Raw genomic sequence first — 25638 nt, forward strand, 5'->3', positions numbered from 1 at the left:
TGCCTAGGAATACCTCAAAGATAAATGACAAATTAAAACTTGAGGTATTAGAAAAGGAAAATCAAGTCTTGAGGTCAAGACTTGACAATTTAGAAAATGCCCTTAAGAATTTAGAGAAGTCAACTCTAGGGTCTAAGGGTCAAAAACCAAAGCCCAAGGACATGAGAGGTTTGTGTCACAAGCCTAAGTCTCAAGTGGTCAAGCCCACTTACCATAATGTTCCATTCGATTATGGAACAAGACCTAGGGCTAGGAAGACCATCACCAAGGTCACAAGGGGAGTCACCCCTAGAGTTGATCTTGTTGAGTCCCAAATGACCAAGGCTTTAAAGCCTAGGAGGGTCATTAGGAGGGTTGCTAGGGAAGTCATCCCTAGTGAATATTTAGTGAACCCAATGAGCTCCAATAGGTATTGGGTAACTAAGAGCGTGATTCCATCACGCTAGATGGTTTAGGGTGTGCCAACCTTACTTGAATAGGTAGTTAACTTAATCATGGCAAAAGGTGGCACTTTAGGAATTTTCAAGGTGTAATCAAGTCTTGAAAATGAAATGAAAAGTTATTCCTAAGGTGATTAGGATGTGTCAACCACATTTGAGGAGTTTTCTAGAGTCCATCTAATTGGCACATAATGATCTAAAAATCTTTGGTATATGATTTTAGGTCTATTACACTTAGGAATATAGAACCTATGGCAAAATGATCAAAACTATCAAAAATGACAACTAAGGCTAGAATTAGGTATCTTCTATACCTTTACATGTTATTTGCCATATATTGTTTGCCATATGTTATGCCATGACATCATATTTAATTTATTATTATTTGAAATGTTATGATAATACTTAGGTTAGCTATATGTCATGCCTTATTTAAGTTTCATACTTTATGCCATGACATCATGACATTGACACATGTTTTTACTTATGATATCATTATATGCCATGTCATCATCTTTTGCATTTAAAATCAATTAATTTGATTTAAGGACAAAAACACAATTTGATATGGAGATCAAATTGTTGTTTAGAAAATGCATGAGAACTTAGCCTAAGATGACCTAAACCCATATCTCACATCAAAATTGACTTGGATGTGTTTGATACACCTTAGATGTGTGTGAGATATTAGGATCATGAGTTAGGATCAAGGTGCATAGTTCTTGTACCTAGATGAGCCTAATTCGAAATTGAGGATCATAGGGAAAGCTTGTGTACAAGTCATGTACATTTAGCCCTAAGATTGTGGTCCTAAATTAAATGGTTTAAAATCATTTCAAAGTTGATTTGAAAAACCTTGATGAAGCTTTTCTAGTGATAGCATTCATCATTGAGTAAGTTGATACAAAGATTGATTAACTTTGAGTTATTTCAAAATCTTTCGAACTTTGTATCAAGATTTGAAAATGGAAGTTATTTTCATAGAAAACTATTTTTTCTTGATAGTATATGTTATGAGGAATGTATCCTCAAAGTTTTATAATTTTTAGAATTTTCTGGAATTTTCTAGGAGTTTCTGAATTTTGGGAGGAAAATCAGAAATTCTGATATCAGACTTGTGGACCGATCAGAGAGGATTCTGATCGGTCCAGGAAAGTGTGGATCGGTCACTAGGACCGATCCAGGAGAGTGTGGATCGGTCTGGTGAACGATCCAGTGAAGTCTGATCGGTCTGGTGACCGATCAGGGCGTGCCAAGTTGCTGAAATTCGACTGGTTGTCTGAAATTTCAGCTCGGGAATTGGTGTCTTAGAGTTCTAAAGGTTGGAAACTCTCCAAGACATTATTGATGCAATGGTCAAGGGGGAGTTGACTTTTAGGGGGAGTTTTACCTATTGGTCAAGGGGAGTTGACCTTTAGGGGGAGTTGTCATGAGTGATATAGGATTATCACTAAATTGACTATTGACATTAGTATCAAGGGGGAAATTAAGGGTTTCAATGAAAGGTATGTGACTTTCATTAGGAAGAAATTCTTGACCTTGTTTCACTCTTTTTGATGTGTGTCAAAAAGGGGGAGAATGGAGAATGTCTAGAGAATGTTCAAGGAAGAACATTGGAGTTAGTGGGAGAGTTTGTTGATCACAACGAGTGAAGTTGTGAACAACGATAACTTACTCTTCAGGGGGAGAGTTTGTTGATGTGTGCCAATAGGGGGAGAATGAAGGGTTTAAGTTAGGCCTTCATTATCTAAGAAGGAGGTTGCCTTCTTAGAAGGAGAATGTAAGGTTGTAACTTATGTTTCATTACCTAGTGGCATGAAGAAAGTTGAGGCTATTGGATTAGCCTAACTTAAAGGTATTGTCAAACATCAAAAAGGGGGAGATTATTGGTGCAATTTCCAGTAGGTCAAGGTTGACCTAGTTGACCAAGCGTAAACCTTGGTCATGGTTTCGATGTTTGACAATACAGAAAGACATGTAGACATGGACAATGCAGGTGCAGTTGTCCATGCGGAGAGATACTGATCAGGGTCTGATCAGGTTGGATGAAGAAGAGTCAAGTAGGTCAAGGTTGACCGGATACTTGACTAGGAAGTCCTAACTGGGATGTTAGGCAGTCGGGAAATCCTGGTGAGTGAAGCCAGGTGAAAATCCTAGTGAGTGAAGCTAGGTGAAAGTGAAAGTCTTGGTGAGTGAAGCCAGGTGAAAATCCTAGTGAGTGAAGCTAGGTGAAAGTGAAAGTCCTGGTGAGTGAAGCCAGGCAGTTGGAGAAAGTCCTGGTGAGTGAAGCTAGGCGCTTGGGAAAGACCTGGTGAGTGAAGCCAGGCAGGGGAAAGACCTAGTGAGTGAAGCTAGGCAGTTTGGAAGTCCTGGTGAGTGAAGCCAGGCAAGGGAAATCCAGATGGGTCAAGGTTGACCAGACATCTGGTGAAAAGTCCAAGCAGGGAGCTTGGCACGGGAAAAGTCCAAGTATGGAGACTTGGCACGGAGAAGACCAAGTTGGAGACTTGGCACGGAAAGTTGGAGAGGGCTCGGTAGCTCGTTCTCCGGACTGTGGTCAGAGAGGGCTCGGTAGCTCGTTCTCCGGACTAGGTCAAGAGAGGGCTCGGTAGCTCGTTCTCAGGACCATTTAGGGTTTAGGGCTGGAGCTCTAAACCTGGATCAGTCTGGTGACCGATCCAGCGATACGCCTGAGTATCTGATCGGTCTGGTGACCGATCAGATAACAAGCGAAGGGTTACGTGAAGTCATCCGATCGGTGCGAGACCGATCGGAGGAGTTGAGCCAACTTTCGTGAGTGAGCGGTCGATCAGGGACCAATCGGGAGTCGATCGGTCTCCACGATCGATCGACGCAGCCACCTCTCTTACAGAGGTGGGATCGATCCGGGACCGATCGATGGGGCCCGATCGGTCCAGGACCGATCGAGGTGCCTGGATCGATCAGCTTGACTGATCGGTCGTAACTATCCGTTAGCTCTGGCGGTCTTACATCTTCGCCGTCTTACGGCTTCTTCTTCGCGGTGGATGCGGTATAAAGAGGTGAGGGCTTCAGAGGGCTACTTCTTCCTTCTTCTTCCTCCTCCTCTGCCGTTCTTCTGAAGTTGTGCTCTTGAGCTTTGCTGAGCTCAAGCTTCGAGCTTCTTCTGTGAGTTGCTTGTTGGCATTCGTCCGTGAAGTTGGTGCTTCATCCGGGACTTCAGTCGACGAGAAGACAAGTGAGTATTTGTACATTCATTGTGTATTTTGTTCTTGCTCTTCTTTGTATTTCCATATTGCTGTTGCAAGCTATTGTGGCGAGGTTTCTCCACCCACAAGGAGTATTTATTAGCCGGTTCTCCGGGGACTCATCCACCGACGGATTGATAGGGCTCGTCCACCTTACGGACACGCCGAGGAGTAGGAGTATCACCTCCGAACCTCGTTACATCCATCGAGTTTGAGGTTTGTCTTCTTCCTTTTCGTTTCTACGGTTTCATTTTCGCTGTGCTAACCCTAATCGTAGGAAGAAACGCGAAGAATTTGGGGCGGCTATTCACACCCCCCCTCTCTAGCCGCGACCGTCGATCCTAACAGTATCAACATCTCTGTAATGCTTGTTATACAAATCTTCATTACCTATATACAGATTTCAGCATACATATATTGTTGAAATGCATAGTATATACATTTCAGCATGTATTACTAGTAGAATTCAGCATATAACACAAAGTGAGTCAGCTGTAATATGAGTCTGTTGTAATAATTTTTTTAGTAGAATTATTAGTAGAATTCAGTAGAATTCAGCATGTCTTAATAGTACCAACTAATTTTTTTTTCGCAGAATGTCTTCGAACTAGCTCCATAAAGTGAGTCTATTATAATGAGTTCAGCAGCTCAAAAGTGGCGAGATTTCAAAAACAAATTGACCAGCAGATTTGTATGGTCGAATAGGAAAAATCCTGAAAAGTTAATTTCTCCACCAAGTCAGTATCATCTCCCAATAACATATTGGAAAGCATTTATGGATGAGAGATTGGATTCATCATGAGAGGTATAATTTATAAATTGCCATGTTTCTTTTAAGAACTATTAATTTCCATACTTAACTAAAGAACATAATGAAGTAGGTTATTCATGAAAAACAAAAAGAACGGACCATGCATTGTAAATATCACCACAGAATGTCTCGTAAGGGTTACATCGGCTTGGAGGTTGAACTGGTAAGCTATGACGTATTCTATTTGTCATTTTAAGCAAGTTTTTCATGTTCTTAAGCTGATGAATTTTGAATTGTAGAGAGAGAATAACATAATTGCTGAAGACAAGGAAGTTGATAGATCAGTGCTTTGACGTAAATCCCGGGAAGACAAATTTGGCAACATAAGAAATGTGGAGACGTCAGAAGTTGCAGAAAAAATTGTAAATGTTTAGTTTTATTCAATATCCATATTGCCTAGATAAATAAAAATGTAGTTTTGTGGATTGATTTGTTATGTCTTTAACTGTAGGATGACTTGTTGGAAAAAAAAGAAAAAGGAGAGTTTAAATCTTCTGGAATGAATGAAGTGCTAACCACTGCCTTAGGAAGCCAAGAACATTATGGAAGGGTTCGAGGTGTGGGAGGGTTCGTAAAACCTCAAGTCTACTTTAAAACTCCAAGAAAGAAGAGGGAATCAATCCCAAACACTATGGTCGAAAAGTTCAAAGAACAATTGGAAGAGACTAAGAGGTTAAAGGCCAAATTGGAGAAATTGAAGGCTCAATTTTCTAGTGTATGCCAGTCATCAATGATCGAAGTTCTGAGACTGCAGTATCGAACAAGTGCTCAAACATGAAAGATCCAAAGGTGTTATATGATGTGGAAGAAGTTTATGAATGCTACATTTCAAATACGAAGGTTCTATATTTCTTGATTTCTAGTCAAATTACTTTTTTTCACTATATATATATATATAATATCTTTTTATTCTTAAAAGGGGAAGAAATGCCACCTAGCTGTAAAACAACTTGAAAACGTGGTGGCGTATGACACAATAATATCAGAAGGAGGCAAACCTTTCAATTTTTTCTAGATATCTGTTGATGTTGTCTTAGATGAAGAAGCAAAGCTTCCAATCCCAATTAAGTCTGGACCAAGAATCATCAAAGATGCAGTTGGAGTTATTGTTGGTTGGCCTAAAGAGTTGGTAATTTTTCCAACAACAAGGGTACTTTAAGTTTCACTTGATTTTGTGTTTGCAGTTTTTATATATGTTGCTTGGACAATGGTTTAGTTTATAAAACTTGTATGAATATTCTAAATTGTAGAAGAAGGGAAAACCTCAACCATTTGCTCTATCGGATGTTCTTGGTCATTGTGACAAGTTCAAGGATATTGAAAAGACATTACCCATGACATGCAAGTATATCTACTCACATGTTGTTAGATTGATGAATGAATCAGAGACCATATACATAGAGTTTAAGGACACTATGTTTGGACGCCCTAAAAGTATACGGTTGTTAAGAGAAGATATCTTATGCTTTATGGAGATGAGAGAAATAGATGCGAGACAAATTTTGATTTACATGGGGTATGTTATGTCTAACTTACAATATTTGTTTGTATTTTAATATTTTATTTGGACCTTGCCCACACTTTGAAACATTTCTAACCAAGTTATATAATCTTTGAGTGTAATTACCTCTATAAATATTTGAGAGATGAAGACAGAGCTGATTATGTTTTATTTGTGGATCCCGGCAACATACCTACATGCCCACTTGGTAAAGATGGTCGTGACATATCATAACATATTGCCGATCAGTTGGAAGCAGTGTGTAGAGACAACATCTGCCTCATCCCATACAACAATGGGTAATATTTTAATTATTTATCGATTCTTACTACATATTAGTCAATGTTATATTTTTATTTTTACAGGTACCATTGGATCTTGACTATTGTCAATGAAGATAAAAATATGATATATTTATTGGACTCTATGTCTAATAAAAACCGAGACGATACATGGAAAACTATGGTAATCAAGTAGGTAGTAGATTGTGTTGATTTTGAATGCATTCACTTATAAATATGAAAAAAATATAACTTTTTTACTTTTTAAAATGTAGTGGGGTCAAGATGTACAATGCCTCAAAGGGTATTGCTAAAGCACCAGGTTTTAAGCAATTGACGGTATGTATTGTACATATATATTAAGACATGAATGAATAGTTCTTATTATTTGGATTATAATTGTTGCATTACTGGTAATCTAAAATAAAGTGGTTCTGTTGAATGTGGATATTGTGTGATGAGGTACATGAAAGAGATAGTTGAATGTGAAAATCCACAGCTGGAGAAGATGGTGAGTTTCTTCTTTATGATATATAATGAATGTAATGATTTTATAAATCTAATGCATTTTTGTATTTTTTTTTTACATAAAAGTTTGCAGGAACAATCAAGAATCAATATTACAACCAATCTTAATATGATGAAGTCAGAAGTGAATGGAGCGAATTCATCTATTCGTATCTAGGTGCCTAAATGGGTCGTGTACATTAGGATAAATATTTTATTTTACATTATAGATTTTTGGACATACATACCTATGGATACACTTTTGGTTTATGGATGTATTTTTTAGTTATGCTTGTGGATTTATAGATATATATATACTTGTGGATTGATGGATAAATTTCTGGATTGTTATGGTATTTGTCATTTTGTTATATATATATATATAATTTAATTTTGATGAAGTGAAAAATATTTTTTTACTTCGTCACATTAAAATTGTGTCGAAGTCAAATGTAACATTTACTTCACCACAGTTTAATTGTAACGACCCAACCCCTCGGCCCCTTGGGCGGCCCAACTGGCGACCCATTTGGCGGCCCCTTGGCGGTCACTTGGGCGGCCCAACTGGCGACTCCTTTTGTCGTCAACCGACGACCCTCGGCCGTGTCGTTACTCACTAGGTCTTCCCACCCCCGGCCAGTGGATTTTTGCCTTCCCTAGGATTTGAACTCTAGACCTCCAGGCTAAGTACTAGAGTTTATGAATCCTGGTAGCCAAGTAAGTGCCGCTCACCTTTTTATTGTAACGACCCGGCCCCTCGGCCCCTTGGGCAGCCCAACTGACGACCCTTTGGCGGTCCCTTGGGCGGACCCTTATGTCGTCGAAGAGTCTCCAAGACTATGTGAAGATGCTGTGCATGCTCCTCCTCGGAACTCGAGTAGATCAAATATCGTCGATGAAAACGACAACGAATTGATCTAGATACTCCAAGATGACGTGGTTCATCAAAGCCATAAACACCACTGGAGCATTGGTAAGCCCAAATGACATTACCAAAAACTCATAATGGACGTATCTAGTACGGAATGTTGTCTTCTAAATATCAGATTCTTTCACTCTCAGCTGATGATATTCAGACCACAGATCAATCTTAGAATACACTAAGGTACCTATGAGCTGATCAAACAAATCCTCGATCCGCGGTAAGGGGTACTTATTTCTGACGGTCACTTCATTCAACTATCTGTAATCGATGCACAGCCTCAGAGTACCATCTTTTTTCTTGACGAATAGTACCGGAGAACCCCACGGAGAAACACTAGGGCGAATGAATCTCCTATCCAATAACTCCTGGAGTTGGACCTTTAGCTCGTCCAACTCTTTTGGTGCCATACGATATGAAGCTTTCGATGCTGGCGCGGTCCCTGAAATCAGCTCAATAGCAAACTCCACTTGCCTTCAGGGAGGCAAGTCCGATAGCTCATTTGGAAATACATCGGGATACTCTGGACCACTGGAACGTCTCAGAGCTGGGAAGTACTGCTATCGTCAGTATTAATCATAGACACAAGAAATCCCTGATAGCCATGTGACAGCAACTTCTGAGCCTGAATCGTTGAAATGATCGATATGTCATCATCCCTGATGCCAGTGAAATCCCACGAGGGTTGGTTCCGAGGTCAGAATGTGACCACCCTCGTCTAGCAATCAACCGTGACATTATATGCAGACAGTCAATCCATGCCAATGATAATGTCGAACTCGACCATTTCCAGCACTAATAAATCAACCATAAGTATTATGTTGCCAAAATCTAACGGGTAACCTCTGACCTCCTGAGTGATGTCCAATGTATCACCGGATGGTAAGGAGACGGTCAGTCACTGCGATCTATGAGTAGGTAGTTTACCTATGCCCTTTATAAAGGCACGGGAAATAAAAGAACGCGAGCTACCAGTATCTATCAGCATATCAGCGGATAATGCATAAAGTAAAATCATACCGCGGAAAACGGATCCGTCGACCCGCTGCACATCCTCTCTGGTAACCGCATGAATATGTCCAGTCTCTGGCAGTGGTGGAGGTGGTAGTGCTGCCAAAGGCTGTGGCGCCTAAGTCTGAGCCTGCCACTGTGACAATGCCGGGTACTGAGCCAGAGACCGATAGGTAGGCTGCGACTGATACTGGACCGGCGACTGGGGCTGTGACTGGTACTGGACCAGTGGTTGTGGCTATAGCTGATACTGCCCCAGAGTCAAATACTGTGGTCCCAGAACAAAGCTCTGTAGTACTATGAGGGCACCGGAGTGCTCCTGTCCATGCATGTCATATGCAGTTGTTGCCGGGGGAGCTGTCCTCTGCTAGCTATGCTAAGATTTGGCTCTCCACCCTCCTCGATAAGTTCATGTCTGACTGGGCTTTCCTCCATGACCAAACACTCCGGAAGCCATATGCTGAGCCTTCAGTGAACAATCCCGGCTCAAGTGCCCGGGCAGTTTACAATAATAGCAAAACAATTGTCCCAGGGAGCAGGTTGTGGTGACGTGGTCTCTGGACCCACATCTGGTGCAGTGAGTGTCACTGGCAGGCTATTTCTGGTTCTGCTGAGAAGACCGGGAACGTCCTGATGAAGATCACCCTGACGTCTGAGGTTGACCAGAAGCCCCAGAAGTACCCTGACCTGGCCGACTGCGACCACTCTGCTGTTGTCCGGTCGCTTGTGCCTGCTGGATCTGCCCTGATGTTTGACCCTTCTGCTTCCTTTTCCTGTCCGGAAACACTCTCTGCTGAGTTGACTCAATCATGAGGGCTCTATCCGACGTCTCTAAATAGGATAAACTCCTGAAACCAGCAAGCTTTACTTGCAGATGTCCATCTAGTCCCTGGATAAACTGATACATACGGGAATTGTCCTCAACAACTAATTCTGGACAAAACCTGGCCAACCGATTAAACTCGGCATTGTACTCTGTCACCGAGCGATTGTTCTGTCGTAGACTCAAAAAATCCTGCCGACGAGCCATCTGATATGCACGTGAGAAGTAGCGGCTCTCAAAAGCCTCTCTGAATCTGGGTCAGGTGATGTTCTGCTCGCCTATGATGGATCGCTGCGTAACCCACCAGGTGTCGACCTCATCCCGTAAATGAAAAGCAGCCAGCTCTGCTTTCTCCCACTCGGAGCAAGCCATGTAGAAGAAGGTCCATTCCATGGTCTCTATCCAGGACTGAGCCACACTCGAATCAGTCTCTCCTCGGAAGAGTGTGAATCGACTCTTCATCGACTCTGTCAGTGTTGGAATCCGGGCTCGTGCCGCGACTATATCAATGAGGTGAGTAGGGGCGACTGCAGGAACTGGCAGAACCACTCGAGCTAGTATAACAGGGGGTACCGCTGCATTGGTCGGGGGAGGCATCCCCGGTGTTGCTGCATAGACTAAGGCAGGTGTCATTGGTGGCACTGCAGGGTCAGCATAGGTGGACGTGGCAGGAGGTACGGTGGGTGGTGGTACCGGAGGTGGAGCAACTGCTACTGTTGGTGCGGGTGCCGCGTATGCAGTGGTGCCTGGTATGCCGTAGGCACTGGTGGTGGTGGTGTCGGGTATGCCAGTGGTACCGCTAGTGGTACCGTAAATACGGTAGGAGTGGGTACGGCGGGTACGATCGGGGTAGTTACCTCTGAAACCATCGGAGTCTGAGAGCCCGATGCGCCTGCAGTACCATGCAGAGGCTATCCTTGACCGGCAGGCTTGACTCCAGCAGATGTCTCGGGCGACTCTGCTGCCAGGGACTCCAACATCCTCTTGCGTGGTCGTCCTGCACCACGTCTCGGCACGGGAGCATGTGCACCTCACCTCATATCTGTTCAATTATAACCCAAATATTACTACAAGTAACAAAAATTATAAAATTACCTTTTACCTAATTGCTATCAGGAGATGTTCCATCGCTGTCTAGTCCCCATACATAACCTCGAAATCCCGTACGAGAAAATCGACAGAAATCCGTACAAATCCAAAATGGAAGTCCGAAACATAATCATAACGAAAATCCGTACAAATATGAAAATACCAGTTTAACTTGCAAACCTAGCTCTGATACCAAAAATATTATCACGCCCCAGGTAGTCCCTGCCAGAGAAAATTTCGGCAGCATCTCCCCTGTATGAGTGACAATATGAAATTTCCTACAGTGCCCTCAGGGCCACATATACCTCGGCCAACACGGCTGGAACAATAATAATATATAACAGTACAAATATAGCAAACATCCACGCAGTTTAATAGTAGCAACTAAACATTAGCAGAGATAAGGAAATCATCGCAAAAATCCTACTCAACTACACCCATAAAACACAAATCCGATATCCTATTCAACTACACCCATAAAACATTAAACTTAGGGGTGTCAATTTGGGTGGGTCGGGTTGGGTTGGGTCGGGTTGAGTTTTTTTTTAATTTTTTTTAACCCAACCCGAACCCGACCCAAACCCGAGTTCAACCCAAAACACCTCAACCCGAACCCGAACCCGACCAACCCAATCAACCCGAACCCGACTCATATAACCCGAAAATCCTATTCAAAACAACCTTTTTGGGCTATTTTCCCTATAATTCTTCACTTTTATCTCAATACTTCATCATTATCATACAAACATGATATTAATATACATAAAAACATCTAAATTTTTAAAATAAAATTTGATTTAACCCTAAAAAAACCCACAAACCCCTATATTTAAGTCAACCCGGGTCAACCCGAACCTGACCCGACCCAACTCGAAACTTTTTTACTCTCCAACCCTCCAACCCGAACCCGACCTGAACCCGAAAATGCCTAACCCGAACCTGATTTTTTTCTGATCGACTCGGGTTGGGTCGTCGGGTTGGGTTCATTTTTGACACCCCTAATAAAACTCCAGCACACATCCGAATGAAAACCCATCGTCAAATAACAAAACGTACAAGATTCAAATATCAAGCTATAAGTCTGAAAAAAAAAACATAGTCTAACACAATAAGTAAATCATCGCAACGCGCAATGGTGGGGGACTAGCGACTGGAACCTCCTGAACAGCCTCAACCTGAAAATAGTAATAATGGGGTGTAAGTCCAACACTTAGCGAATACCTAGTTGACATGCATAGTAAACTATAACAAATAGCAATAATTATGCGTACAGTCTCCTGATATAACATATAGAAAGTACAAAATTGTAAAATAAGGAGTAACTGTACTAACCAGAACCTGGGTATAGGGATATCAAGGCCGCTAGGCCCAAAGTATCATAAATCCTGTATGCATCTCAAACAATGCATCCATCCAATATGCAGCATATAAAGTACAACAAGCACAAGCAATAAATGCAAATAATACATATGATGCCAATAACATATCCTGATCATCCCTGACGTCAATCAACCATCTCACACACGATGGTGAGACCGAGTGGGTAGGGCTATGACAATCGTGCACTCTGTCGTCACTGCTCCTAATGAGTAACCGAGTGGACAGGATGTTGTCGGAGTACACCTATCCTCCTACCTCAAACATAGCGAGGGAGCGCAATGCTCTCATCTCCCGGTACGCGATGACGGGGAGGGATCCTTGTCGCCTACCACGCTGCGTCACACTACCCATGAGCGGACCAACGGAGTCAAACAGAGCAACCTGCTGCAACACACCCTGCCTGAATAAAACCACTAACCCATGAGTGGTTGTGTGTGCAGACTCATGTAACTCACGATGCGCTCAACAATAATGGAGTCGACTATCGCACAGCATGTAATCATGCGAGATGGTGCATGACACTAAATATAGAAATATCCTGATCCTATCCCTCTCCATATAGTGTGTACCAAGATATGTGGATCAAATAATATGATCTAGGTACACATGTCAAGTAGGGTATCTAACCAGTCCAGTATATCATAGAGCATGACATGTCACTACCTCTATAACATAAATAATAAATAGGTAACAAACAATACATGCTCGGTAATAAATAGTGACATGTCGATGCAGATATAATCATAATTATTACTACTTGTTAAAATCTACTAAACATATCAACAAGACGTATCAAAATAGATAGGTCAAGGTACCCGCCTCAAATGTAGATCGAGCAAATTAACCTCTATGTCGAAGTGCTCATCCCGAATCTGAATCCTGTAATACATGATATACAGATTTAGATAATTACCTATAAATTAATTAGCTAAATCAAATCCCTAATGAAATCTAATCCGAAGCTTAGATTAAATTCAACCTTTTTAACCCTAATTAAATATAACTCACAAGTTAATTAAGGTTAGCTCCATTAACCATAATTGTCCCACCTTCTAATTAGATTCAAATCTAAACCTAAACAATTCTAGTAACAATTCATTACCTTAAATTCAACCTTTACTACACTGTACAACGTTCTTACCTTAAGATATAGCCAAAATATAAAGCTTACAGCCTTATTAGTCTCTGCCGATAGCTACCAAGAACACCTATACATCCATAAATTCTACTTGGAATCAGTCCAAGTCTTACCAGTAAGCAGAAATTTGCTGAAACTCAACACATGAAACATCACTCACCTTAAAAGATCCCCAACCCCTTCAATCGAGACCTCAACCAGCTGCAAGAATGAGGAAGATCAAGATCTTGTTGGTCGCCTCCAGAGTTTGTCGCACGATCAGATCCCACTTGAAAGGAGACATTGATGGCTCTGTGAACTGCTCGGGAAGGAATCTGTGAACTGCTCGGGAAGGAAGAACGAAGGGATCGGTCGGCTTAGGGTACCGGCGATGTCGGCTTCGGCAGTGTCTAGCAGAGACGCAGGCTCGGCACCGCTTGGCTTACTCTTGTGGTGGTCGGAGGTGGGCGTGGACCGAGTTGCCGACGCTAGGGCAAAGGAAGTCTCGGTCTACAGCATCGGGCTCGAGCTCTAGGGCAGAGGAGCAAGGGGGAGGGAGACGAGAATCAGGGCAGAGGCTCGGACTTGTCTTGGCCGATTGCTTTTGTACACGGGGGAGGAGGAATGTCGCGTGCGGCGACGGTTAGGGAAAAGAAGGAAACGACCGGTGCCGCGTGAGGCTTGGGGGAAGAAAAGAAACGACAACGGGGAGGAAAATAAAAGAAAAAAGAAAAAGAAATAAAATAAATAAACTTTTCCTCGTTAAAATGGGGCAGCCTAAACAGGCTTTCCTGGAACCCCGTTTTTATCCCCGTAACCTAAGCCATACGAGCTCCGAAAAATTCTCGAAAAATTTCTAAAAATTTTGAAAAATTCCCTTATGGTGATTCACCCATTTTCGGTATTTTACATTCTCCCCCACTAATAAAAATTTGGTCTCCAAATTTTCGTTATGTACCATCAGCAAGTACTAGCCACAGATAGAAAGTATAAATGCTAAATGGAAGATAACCCACATACCTCAAGTGAAAAGATAGGGGTATCAAGATCGGATCGTATCCTTGAGCTCCCAGGTAATCTCCTCATCCAAATGATGCTGCCATCCGATTTTGACCAGCCGGATATTCTTGTTTCACAACTGACGCTCTTTCCAGTCCAGAATCCGTGCCGGAACCTTCTCGTAGGTAACGTCAGGCTGAATAGGAACTGGTATATCAGACAACACATGAGTTGGGTCTGCTATGTATCTCTTTAGCATAGATACATGAAATATGTCGTGCATGCCTGCCAGAGCCGGTGGTAGCGCCAGGCGATAAGCTACTGCTCCAATCCTCTTTAGGATCTGGAAAGGGTCAATGTATCATGGAGCTAGCTTGCCTCTGAGGCTAAATCTCTTCATCCCTTTTGTGGGTGAGACTCGCCGAAATACATGATCGCCTGTAGAGAACTCCAGGGGTCTCCATCTCCGATCAGCATAACTCTTCTGGCGATCTTGTGCCTCGAACATCCTCCGTCTAATAGTACGGACCAACTCTGCCTCCTGATGAGCTCTATGAGGTCCTAACAACTGGGTCTCCCCAACCTCCTCCCAGAGGATGGGTGTTCAACAAGGCCTACCTTACAACGCTTCAAACGGTGCCATCAGGATAGCCGAATGAAAGTTATTGTTGTAGGCGAACTCTACCAATGGAAAATGGTCCTCCCAACTGCCTCCAAAATCCAATACACAAGACCTCAACAAGTCCTCTAGAGTCTGAATGGTCCGCTTTGACTGTCCATCCGTCTGCGGATGAAAACTTGTACTGAAACGGAGCTGAGTGCCCAAGGCCTGCTGCAGACTCTGTCAGAATTGAGACGTGAATCGTGGGCCTCTATCCGAAATAATACTCAAAGGAACACCAAGTAATCTGCTGATCTCCCGGCAATACAGATCTGCCAATCGATCTAGGGAATCAGTCTTCCGGATCATTAAGAATTGCACAGATTTGGTTAATCGATCAACGACTGCCCAAATCGCGTCATGGCCTCGTCGTGTCCTAGGCAAACCTGTTAGTTAGAGCCCTAGAGCCAATCATATGATGATTGTTGTATGGACTCGATGTATCATATTCCTATATATTTATAAAGATATTTCTTTATGGTTATTATACTTACTTGTATTGGTGCCAAATAACTAAGTATAATAACGTCCTTGAGTAGAAGGTTTTTATCTATATCAATCGATTGGTTGAATTGATAGTGAGATGATATAGAGAACACTACTCTTAATTATTCCTAGTCAAGTATTAACATTCAGGGACAATGTTAATGCGATGAGACTAGCATATAGGTCAACTCGATGACTTGATCTCACAAGTCATGGATATAGAGATATCAAGTTAACACATGGGTATGCATGGGAGAATGTATACTGAATGACCCGCCATGAGAAAGTATTATGGATCGTTATATGAGTGTCATATACTTTCTCATGTGACTATTAGTATGACTATCAGTCCTTAGACCTGAAGTCACTATGATTTCCTACATAAGGAGTTGCATACTTTGGCTTCGTCAAACGTCACCCGTAACTGGGTGGACTATAAAGGCGATTACTGGGTATGTAACAAATTATGTGGAGGGATGTGAGTGATGTAGATGAGATCTATCCCTCCTATATGACGGGAGTGACATCATGATTCTTGATAGAGTGAGACTACTAAGTGCATGACCATGCCCAAATGAGTCAATATGAGATATTGAGCTCATTTGTTTAGAGTGAGTCTACTTGGAGTTCAAGATATAAATTGATTAGTGGATGACACGGTTTATGCCTCATTTGATCAATTTAGATGTCAAGGATAGAAGGACATTGTCACATATTATGAGAGTCACAATTAGTAATCACAAAGGTGATGTTGGATCTCAACATTCTTGTAACTTGGGTAGTAATGATGTGTTGCTAGATGTCGCTCATTACTTATGCTTCTAAATGGGTTTAGGAGCATTGCCAACGTTACAAGAACCTATAGGGTCACACACAAAGGGAAATTAGATGGAGAATAGGTTCATATAATGAACCAAGAGGATTAGGTTCATATGATAAACAAAATTGGTTTAAGAGTAATCCAAATTAGACTAATTGAGTTGGACTCAATTTGATTCATGTGTCAAATGAGTCTAATTTAGATTATGACTCATTGAATCAATTTAATTTAATGGATAGAGATTCATTAAATCAAATTAACTTGAATCAATGGTTAGATTTGATCAATCATGGGAGATAAATGAGTCAAGTTTGACTTGACTTGAGAGGGAAGATGAAGGGTCAAGTTTGACTTGACCAATTGCCACCTCATTGTAACTTGGCATAGGGCCGGCTAATGATGATGGTCCATATCATCAAGGCTACATCAAGTGTGTGCCACCTCATGAGGGAGACCAAGAGTCATGACTCTTGGTATTACACGGAGGTTTAAAAGCCTCTAAAAGAGGTCGACCACTGATTATGTGCATTAAACATTTTTGTGTGCCAATTGAAGTCTTCTTCTTCCTCCTCTCATTCTCTTGTTCTCTCTCTCTCCTCCATTGCCGAGCCACCCAAGAGTGCTAGCACACTCTAAGTGGTTCTTCTCCACCTTTTGTCCATGTGGATACTTGTAGAGGAGTGTTCATTTGACACTCTACGAGATCTGCCAACTTTTGGACGAGCGGGATAAGCGAAGGGCTTCGCTACAAAGGTATACTCTCTTTTCATGTAGATCTAAGGTAAATCTAGTGTAGAAACATGTACATGATTTAATTTTAAATATATCTTCGCACAGATCCGTGGCTAGCTTTGGGGTTTCCGCAACACAAAAAGCGATTTTTGCGGCTCGAATTGCTAACAGTGGTATCAGAGCCATGTGTGAAGCATGTACTTGTTTGTATTTTGTTTTTATGAAAAGATTTCAGATCTGTAAGTTTCTGTAATTTTACTATTTTTATGGATTTTGTGAATATTTTTCTCGTAGAGGTGAAACAACAAGTGTTTGGACGCATAGGCTTCAACTACCGAGAAAAACCTTCCGAAACGACAAGGTCTCGCCCAAATTATTTTGGGACAGCGGCTTAAGGCACTGTTAGATCAAGATGGGACACTCACAATATTCATTTTGCGAGTAGGGGCGCTGCCCCTAACCCCGCAAGGGGCATTGTCCCACGATCGCGCCCGAAAATCGCTAATCGGGACCGCCGGGAAGTTATAACTCATAAAATTCATAAAAACAGTAGTAAAATTATAGAAATTTATGTAAAATATATAATTTAGAATTATGTATGATATTGTGATGATCATGGCCCAAAAACCCCAATTTGATTGGACAAAAATAGTGTTGTAATTCATAATATGGTCCGCGCGTCAATTTTTTGTGTTATGCGTGTTGTATGTGATTTGCGACCTGCGTGTCGTGCCTCCTTTATTTATATTTCTGTTGTAATTAGATTTTAGATTCGAATGTAACTCGAGTTTCATATTTATAATGTACAAAATAAAGTGGTGGAAGGTCCACTCAAGAAGGAGTTACGAGGAGGGTGCTGTCAACACATGGTGGTCAAAGGAGGCGCTTGAAGAAGCCGTTGATCCTAGGTTGACCGTCTGATCTTCTCATTGACTTGAGAAGATCGTAGTAGGGTCATAACCTCATCACAATATATGTATATATCTTGATATATTTGCTTGTGTGTATGTGATGCATGCTAGTGTAGGGTAATTAGTGTCTTGATGCGTATATGATACACATTAACGATTAATTAGATTTTAATCAAGTCAACTCGAGATGCCTACCATGTTTTGATACCCATCACTACCTCGACCATTTATTGTTGTTGAATCTGACAAAGTAGAGCCTCCTAAAGTAGCTCCTGTAAGACCGGGTGAGACTGAGGTACGCATAATCTGCTCGGAAGTATATAATACCCTCCTCCTCTCGTGTGAACTCGGTCTGCTACCCGGAAGCTATCTGGCTGCCAATAAATTGCAAATGCTGATCACCGGCTTGGGCCTCTCGGATCCTCGTCCTGATCGACAACTGAGCAACCATGGTAACCAGAATACCCTGCTCTATCTGTCCCTGCTCCTGAAGGCCCAACTCAGAGAAACCCTGAACTAAGTCTGTGATTGAAACTCGGTGGCAAGCCAAAGTCCCTCTAGACTTCCAACTGAGTGCATCGGCAACCACATTAGCTTTCCCCGGATGATAGCTAATAGTACAATCATAATCCTTCAGGAACTCCATCCATCTCCTCTGTCGGAGATTAAGCTCCTTTTGGGTGAAAATATATTTGAGATTCTTATGATCAGTGAGAATCTCAAATGTAATGTTGTACAGATGATGCCGTCAAATCTTCAAAGCAAAGATGATGGCGGCTAGCTCCAAATCATGTACTGGGTAGTTTTCTCATACTCTTTCAACTGACGAGAAGCATAGGAGACTACCCTGCCGTGCTGCATCAGAACAGCGCCCAAACCCTGTAAAGATGCGTCAGTGTAGAGTATGAATCCATCCTCTCCGGAGGGTAAAACCAGAACTAGAGTCGACACTTATCTCTGCTTCAGCTCCTGGAAGCTGGTATCGCAGTCTTCTGTCCAAGTGAACTTCACGCCTTTCCTGGTTAGGCGTGTCAGCGGCATAGCGATAGGCGAGAAACCCTCGACGAACCGTCGGTAATATCCAGCTAATCCCGGAAAATTGCAGATCTCCTGAACTGATTTCGGTTGCTCCCAACTAGTGACAACCTCGATCTTCTGAGGGTCTACTGAAATACCTCTGCTCGAGACCACGTGTCCCAGAAAATCGACTGAGGATAGCCAGAAAGCACACTTGCTGAACTTCGCATATAGCCGATGTCATCGAAGAAAAAATATTGAAGGCACACTTGCTGACATTTTGATGAAGTGAAAAATATTTTTTTTACTTCGTCACATTAAAATTGCGTCGAAGTCAAAGGTAACATTTACTTCACCACAGTTTAATAATTGTGAAGTCATATCTTATCAATTACTTCAGTATAATACAAAACAATGAAGTCTTGACAATCAATTACTTTGTTAATAAATATAAACTATGAAGTAACATAATACCAACTACTTCGATTAATAAAAAATATGATGAAGTTATAGATTATATTTTACTTCACCAATCAATATAAATCGTGACGTTACATATCATCTATTACTTCAGCACGTTGCACAACCGATGAAGTAAAAGATATTTTTTTTTACTTCAGCAATCCATTTAAATCGTGAAATTATATATCATTTTTTACTTCGGCACTTTACAAAACAAACGAAGTAAAAGATGTATTTTTACTTCAGCATCATCGGTCCAACTTTGAACCGGTTTTGCCTCCTTGAACTAGGCAAAGACTTCATTTTTTTTAGATACGACTTCGGTAATAAGATGAAGTAAAATAGTATTCTATTACTTCACGTGCGTCTATTTCAATAATTATCTATCTATAATTTCGATGAATATATAAAATAAAATACTAAAATTCTACTAACGTAGGTTAAGTAGACAGAAGAATTTCGATGATATGAAGTTTTTTGGTATGATAAAGTTTTACTTTATAGTTGTTGGAATTCAAGTACTAATCGATTGATATGGGAATACAATGATTGATATGACGCAATGGATTGATGGAACAATCAAGTTTACTAATAAATCCAAAACCCCAAAATTGTTTGTTCAAGTGTTTGTAATTTAGAGTGGTCAATTGGATTATAATTTAATCGAATAATGATAAGTACTCTTCTGGGTTGTCAACCAGGCTAGAATGCCAACAAACATAATATTTCATATCCGACCCATTGACTTGTCTCCAAATAATTGATGTAGCAAGAAAAATTGTCAAAAAATATTCTTAACAATGGTTGTCAAACAAGACAACAATCAACTAATGGATGCAACAAAGAATTTTGACTTCATTGCACTGGAACAAGTCAACCAAGGTCTAATAAAGCATTTTGAAGTGTGTTGTAGCTTTTGCTCTCGGAAAAGTGATATTCAGACGTTCAAACATGATCAATAGAAATAACAATTTGTAAAAAATGAAGTTGCTACCAACAATCGATAACTATTTAAATTAATCAAAAAATAATATCACAAAGATATCTGGAGTCTATTAAATCTTTTGGAGCAAAAATAAAAGGTTCCTTTATTTGTGTTATCGTCAAAAGAGTATTCTACTTTGAAAAATGTCAAAAGGCCACCACACTTATTTTTCATTTTGAAAATATCTTTATTCCAACGTTTTAGAGTAACTTTGGCCAAAATCGATGTTTAAAAATACTCTTAACTAATTTTAATTAAAATTATTCAAATATTAGTTAAAATTGCTTCACTGTAATCAAACTATTTTAATTGATCAAGACTAGTAAAAACTATTATAGCAATTTTAGTCAAAACTACTACGACGTTGAACAATTTTAACTAAAACTGCTCCGTCAAGCAATTATAACTAAAAACTGCTCCGATATAAAGTAATTTTGATTAAAAGTGCTACGATATAGAGCAGTTGACGAAAAATTTTAAAACAAATTTAACAAAAACAAAACTCTATGTTGAAGCAGTTTTAACGAAAATTTATTCTACGTTATAACAATTTTAACTAAAAATGTTATCTTTTGGTATCTAAATTGTTAGATGTAGCAATGATGAGGTTCATCATCCATGGCCCAGCCCATAGTGCAATGGCAAGGCACTTAAGTAATTTTTTAAAAACGGTATGATTTGAATCTTAACTATGAATGCAGAGTATTTTCTTTCAATGGCATGAGTATTTTTTTCTTTTAATAGAATGAAAAATCTAAGATATTAACAGTTAGACGAAGAGTTCATAGCACTTTCAAATTTAGACTAATTGGATCGAAGGTCCGGATACTAGATTATAACAAAAAAAAACATTAGATTGGTATGCATACACTATGAAAGTTTCGCTATCAGTTACTCTTGTCTTATGGAAATATGTTATGGCTGTTACAAACACATGGATAAATCATGAAGTTGACAATATGAGACCCTGGGCAAAGTAGATAAAATTGCATTGTGCATTTTGTATGCGTTTCTTGATAATTTTTTATCTTAATTTATGAAATTGATAATGTATGCTTTTGTTTAATGTCAATCTTTTGTTATGTTTGTACTTGTATGTGCTCTAGATATCTTTGTCTTAGTTGATTTTTATATTTAATTTATGCACCCTATTATTTAATCTCTTACCACTGTACCTTATACTTGAAATTACTTAGAGAAATCTTAAATGTGGGAAATACATTGTAATGATTATGTTCCTTTAGAAAAGATTATTATGAGAAAATATATTGATTTCGTCCAGAAGCTGAGTTGGATGGAGGAAGCCGGTGACGAGGGTGAGCACTTCGACAAGGCAAAGATTTTGACCTAAAGTTGGAGGGTGTGCCGCGAGCTCTGAATATTTAAGCGGAGCGAGGGAGGGGGGAGTGAAGGTCATCGAGGATAACACGCACTTGCGCACACGCAGATAGATCACACAGGAACGTTACAACTAGGGCTGGAATTTTTCACAAAATTCCCGACCCTTCCCGACTCCCAACCCGTTGTCGTCCCGAAGTTTTCTCGACCCGAATCTTTCCTGACCCAAGTGGTCGGGATTTTTCCCGACCCGACTAAAATCGGGAAAAGGATCGGGTACACAAGTTCTACCCGACGGGCTTCCCGACCCGACCCGAATATATTAATAATAATTTTTAATTCGACTATTATAAAAAAAATAATATAAAAAATTAGGTTTAAAAATTAAAATAACAAACTTTAACTGAAGTATAATTTTAAAAAACACAAAAAGAAAAATAGACACACATTAAAGTTATTTTTCTGCCGTTCACTTAGCATCTCAAACTTTAGTTAAGGAACAGTTTGCTCTTCGCTCGTTGAAGTTTGTTATTTTTCGCTCGTTGAACATCATCTCAAACCCTAGTTTTCTGTTGCCACACCGTTCGCCGTTTGCTCTTTGCTCGTTCACCGTTCACCCTTCATCCTCAGCTCCTCGCGGTCTCGCCCTCGCCCTTCGCCCTCGCGGTCTCGCCCTAGCCCTTCACCCTCGCCCTCGCGTCTCGCCCTCGCCCTTCGCCCTTCGGCCTCGCCCTCGTGGTCTCGCCCTTCACCCTTCGCCCTTCGTCGTTCGCCGATTTATTCCACTGGAAGTCTGGAACCCTAGCCCACGCCCACACGACCACACCTCCTTTAGCGACAGTCGCTTCCCCGACAGTTAGCAGGCACCTTCAGGCTTCAGCGGTAAGCTATAGTGAATAGGGGATGTAATTTCTAGTTGTTCATTGTGATATACTGATATGTCCAATAAGTATAAATGGATCTTGGGGCAATTTTTGCTTATAGTTATCAGATTGCCTGTGGCTGTGGATTTTGGTCCTAGATCATGTTGAATTTTGTATGGTTATGGTAGTTTATGGAAATATCCAGGTCATTTTTTTTTTTGTTATTGTATGACTAGTGTTCAAGTTACTAGCATGAGTATTACTGCAATAACTTATGTTTGAATCTTTGATGTTATTGCTTTCATATGGATTCAATCAATTTGTTCACCATGATGGTATTGGTATGTGTATTATATTTCTGATTAACTGAATTTCTTATAATGTTCTCTACGTGTTTAATATAGGTTTTATATTTTTCTTAAATCTTGCTCCCTAATGTCTTAACATGATGTGAAATTGTCAATCTATATTTTTCTTAAATCTTGCTCACTTAGCATTCTCTTTAATTAGTAATATTTGAATGTTTCTAACTGTGCAACTATCTGATTTTGAACGATATTCATATTATTGTAGTCATTCATAAGTTCACTCATGGATGCATCTAGCGGAAGTGGTAGCTCTCCTTCCATCACTCAACCTCACACAGTAGCAGTATCTCCATCCAAAACATCAATCATTCATGAGGAAGTAGTAGATATTGGAGGCAAAATGAAAAAAAGTAGCGGATGTATGGTCACACGCCAAGAAAATTATAAGGAGAAATGACAAAAATGAGGTCACTGCTGTTGTTGCTATTTGCAATTATTGCAAAACTGAAGTTCCTGCCCATAGCAAAACACATGGGAATAATGGCATTGATGGACATGTGAAGAAATGCAAAAAGAATCCTCATAATGTGGTGAAGTCAGGTTCTTCTCAACCAATCTTAACACAGTCATCCATGAATAATGCTTTGACACCCCATATCTTTTGCCAAAAAAAAGCTTGAAGATAAGGTTGTTGCATTTGTTGTTAAAGATGAGATGCCATTTAGGGTAGTGGAAGGGGCAGGGTTTGTAGAGATGATGAAGGAAGCTCAACCTCGATTCAAGATTCCCAACAGAAAGAAAATTGCATCTATTGTATGGGATTTATATGCACTGGAGATGGCTAAGATAAAGAGTGTCATTGGTGATCAAAGGGTAAGTATCATGACCGATACTTGGACCTCAATTCAGAAAATCAATTACATGGTAATCACAGCTCATTTCTTGGACAATGATTGGAAGTTGCATAAGCGAATAATAAATTTCACTAAGATTACCTCTCACAAAGGAGATGACATTGACAAAATTTTAGAAACATGCTTGAGCGATTGGGGGATAGATAAAGTTTTCACTATCACAGTTGATAATGCTAGCACGAATGATAAAGCGGTGGAGTACATGGGAAAGAGGCTAAAAGAAATGGGCACTCTATTATTTGATGGTAAATACTTGCATTTGAGATGTTGTTGCCATATTATAAATTTAATTGTCAAGAGTGAGTTGAAGTTTCTTAATGAGTCAGTTGAGTCCATTAGAAATTGTGTGAAATATATTCACTCTTCTGGGGCACGGTTGGACCAATTTAGAGAGTGTGTTATCCTATTGAAGATGGATAAAATGTCAACAATTCCAATGGATGTGCCTACGAGATGGAATTCCACCTATACAATGCTTTTTGTTGCATACAAGTTTAAAAAAGTATTTGGTAGGATGGTAGAGAATATTCAATTTGTTGAATACTTTGAAGAAGTAGATGGTTCAGAGAAGAAAAAGAGAGTGGGGCCTCCTATGGAAAAAGATTGGGAGAAGGCACAAGTCTTTGTGAATTTTCTCAAGAGGTTTCATGATACTACATTGCAACTTAGTGCTACCAAGAAAACTACATCACCCTTGATTTGGGAGGAAATAGTTGCAATGAGGATGATCATTGATGAGACAATACTTGACACTACTGATCCTTCATTACAAGAAGTTGTTAAGAGAATGGAGAGTAAGTTCATTAAGTATTGGGGTAATCTTGAGAAGGTGAACAAGCTTGTTTTCCTAGGTCACATTCTAGATCCTCGTTATAAACTTCAAATGATTGGGATCCATTTGGGAGATATGAAATTGGATGCTAGTAAAATACAATCCTTTGTTGGCGGTTTAAAGAATTGTCTAATGGAGTTGTATCATGCATATAAAGGGAATTCACCTTTGGATCATATTAATGGGATTAATGATGGCGATGTAGATAAAGATTTGATGGAAATGTATAAGAATGATCCCATTAAACTAAACTATCATCTGAAAATGGCTCAGCTAAGAAAAGCTCAAAAGCAAGCAGAAATAACCAATGAGGTGGACAAGTACTTCTCGGATCCTTTTGTGAAATGGAGCTCAAGCTTCGATATTTTGGAATGGTGGAAAGGAAATACAATGACATTTCCAGTCTTGTCTAAGATTGCCAAGGATATTTTTTCAATCCCTTCATCTACTGTTGCTAGTGAGAATGCTTTTAGCCTTGGGAGGAGGGTTGTAGATCCATTTAGGGCATCATTGCATCCCAAAATGGTGGAGGCACTAGTGCGCACTACTGACTGGCTTAGAGGTGAAGAAATTAACTTATACAAGGAGCCGACAGAAGATGAATTCAACTTTTATAAAGATTGTGAAGAAGTGGTCACAAGTAAGTCAATATTTAACTTGTTTATCTTTGTATATACTATAGAATATAGACTATGTTTATATGATATTTGTTGTTTGTAGGTACCGTCAATGCTTAATTGTGGATGTTTTGCACTAAAACAGAATTTCAACTGAAGATTATCAGATGGACTGTTGCTTTGATTTTGGTAAGGAGTCTTTGTATGTAAGATTGTATGTTTTGCTCTAGTCTTGATTTGCTTGTATCTTTCTATTTGCCAACACATCTGATATGTTTATTTTAATTCACCGAGCACCTCATGTAGCATTGCCACTTTTCTTCTTGCGACAAAATGGTTTGGCGGATGGCTCTTCCTAGTTTTCATTCTATGATGCTTTGATTACACCAGCTTACCTATCAAATATACAGCTCACTGATTGTTTTTTGATTTGCAGTTATAGAATTTCACTTTGCCTTCAGTTTAAACCTCGTCATGTCGCTGCTGGAGCTGCATTTCTTGCTGCCAGGACCCTAAATTTTGAGACAGCCTTACATCCAAACATTTTGCACTAGTTTCATACGACACCATCTATCATCTAAGGT

The sequence above is a fragment of the Zingiber officinale genome, chromosome 4A (assembly GCF_018446385.1).
Source record: "Zingiber officinale cultivar Zhangliang chromosome 4A, Zo_v1.1, whole genome shotgun sequence".
NCBI classification, from domain to species: Eukaryota; Viridiplantae; Streptophyta; class Magnoliopsida; order Zingiberales; family Zingiberaceae; genus Zingiber; species Zingiber officinale.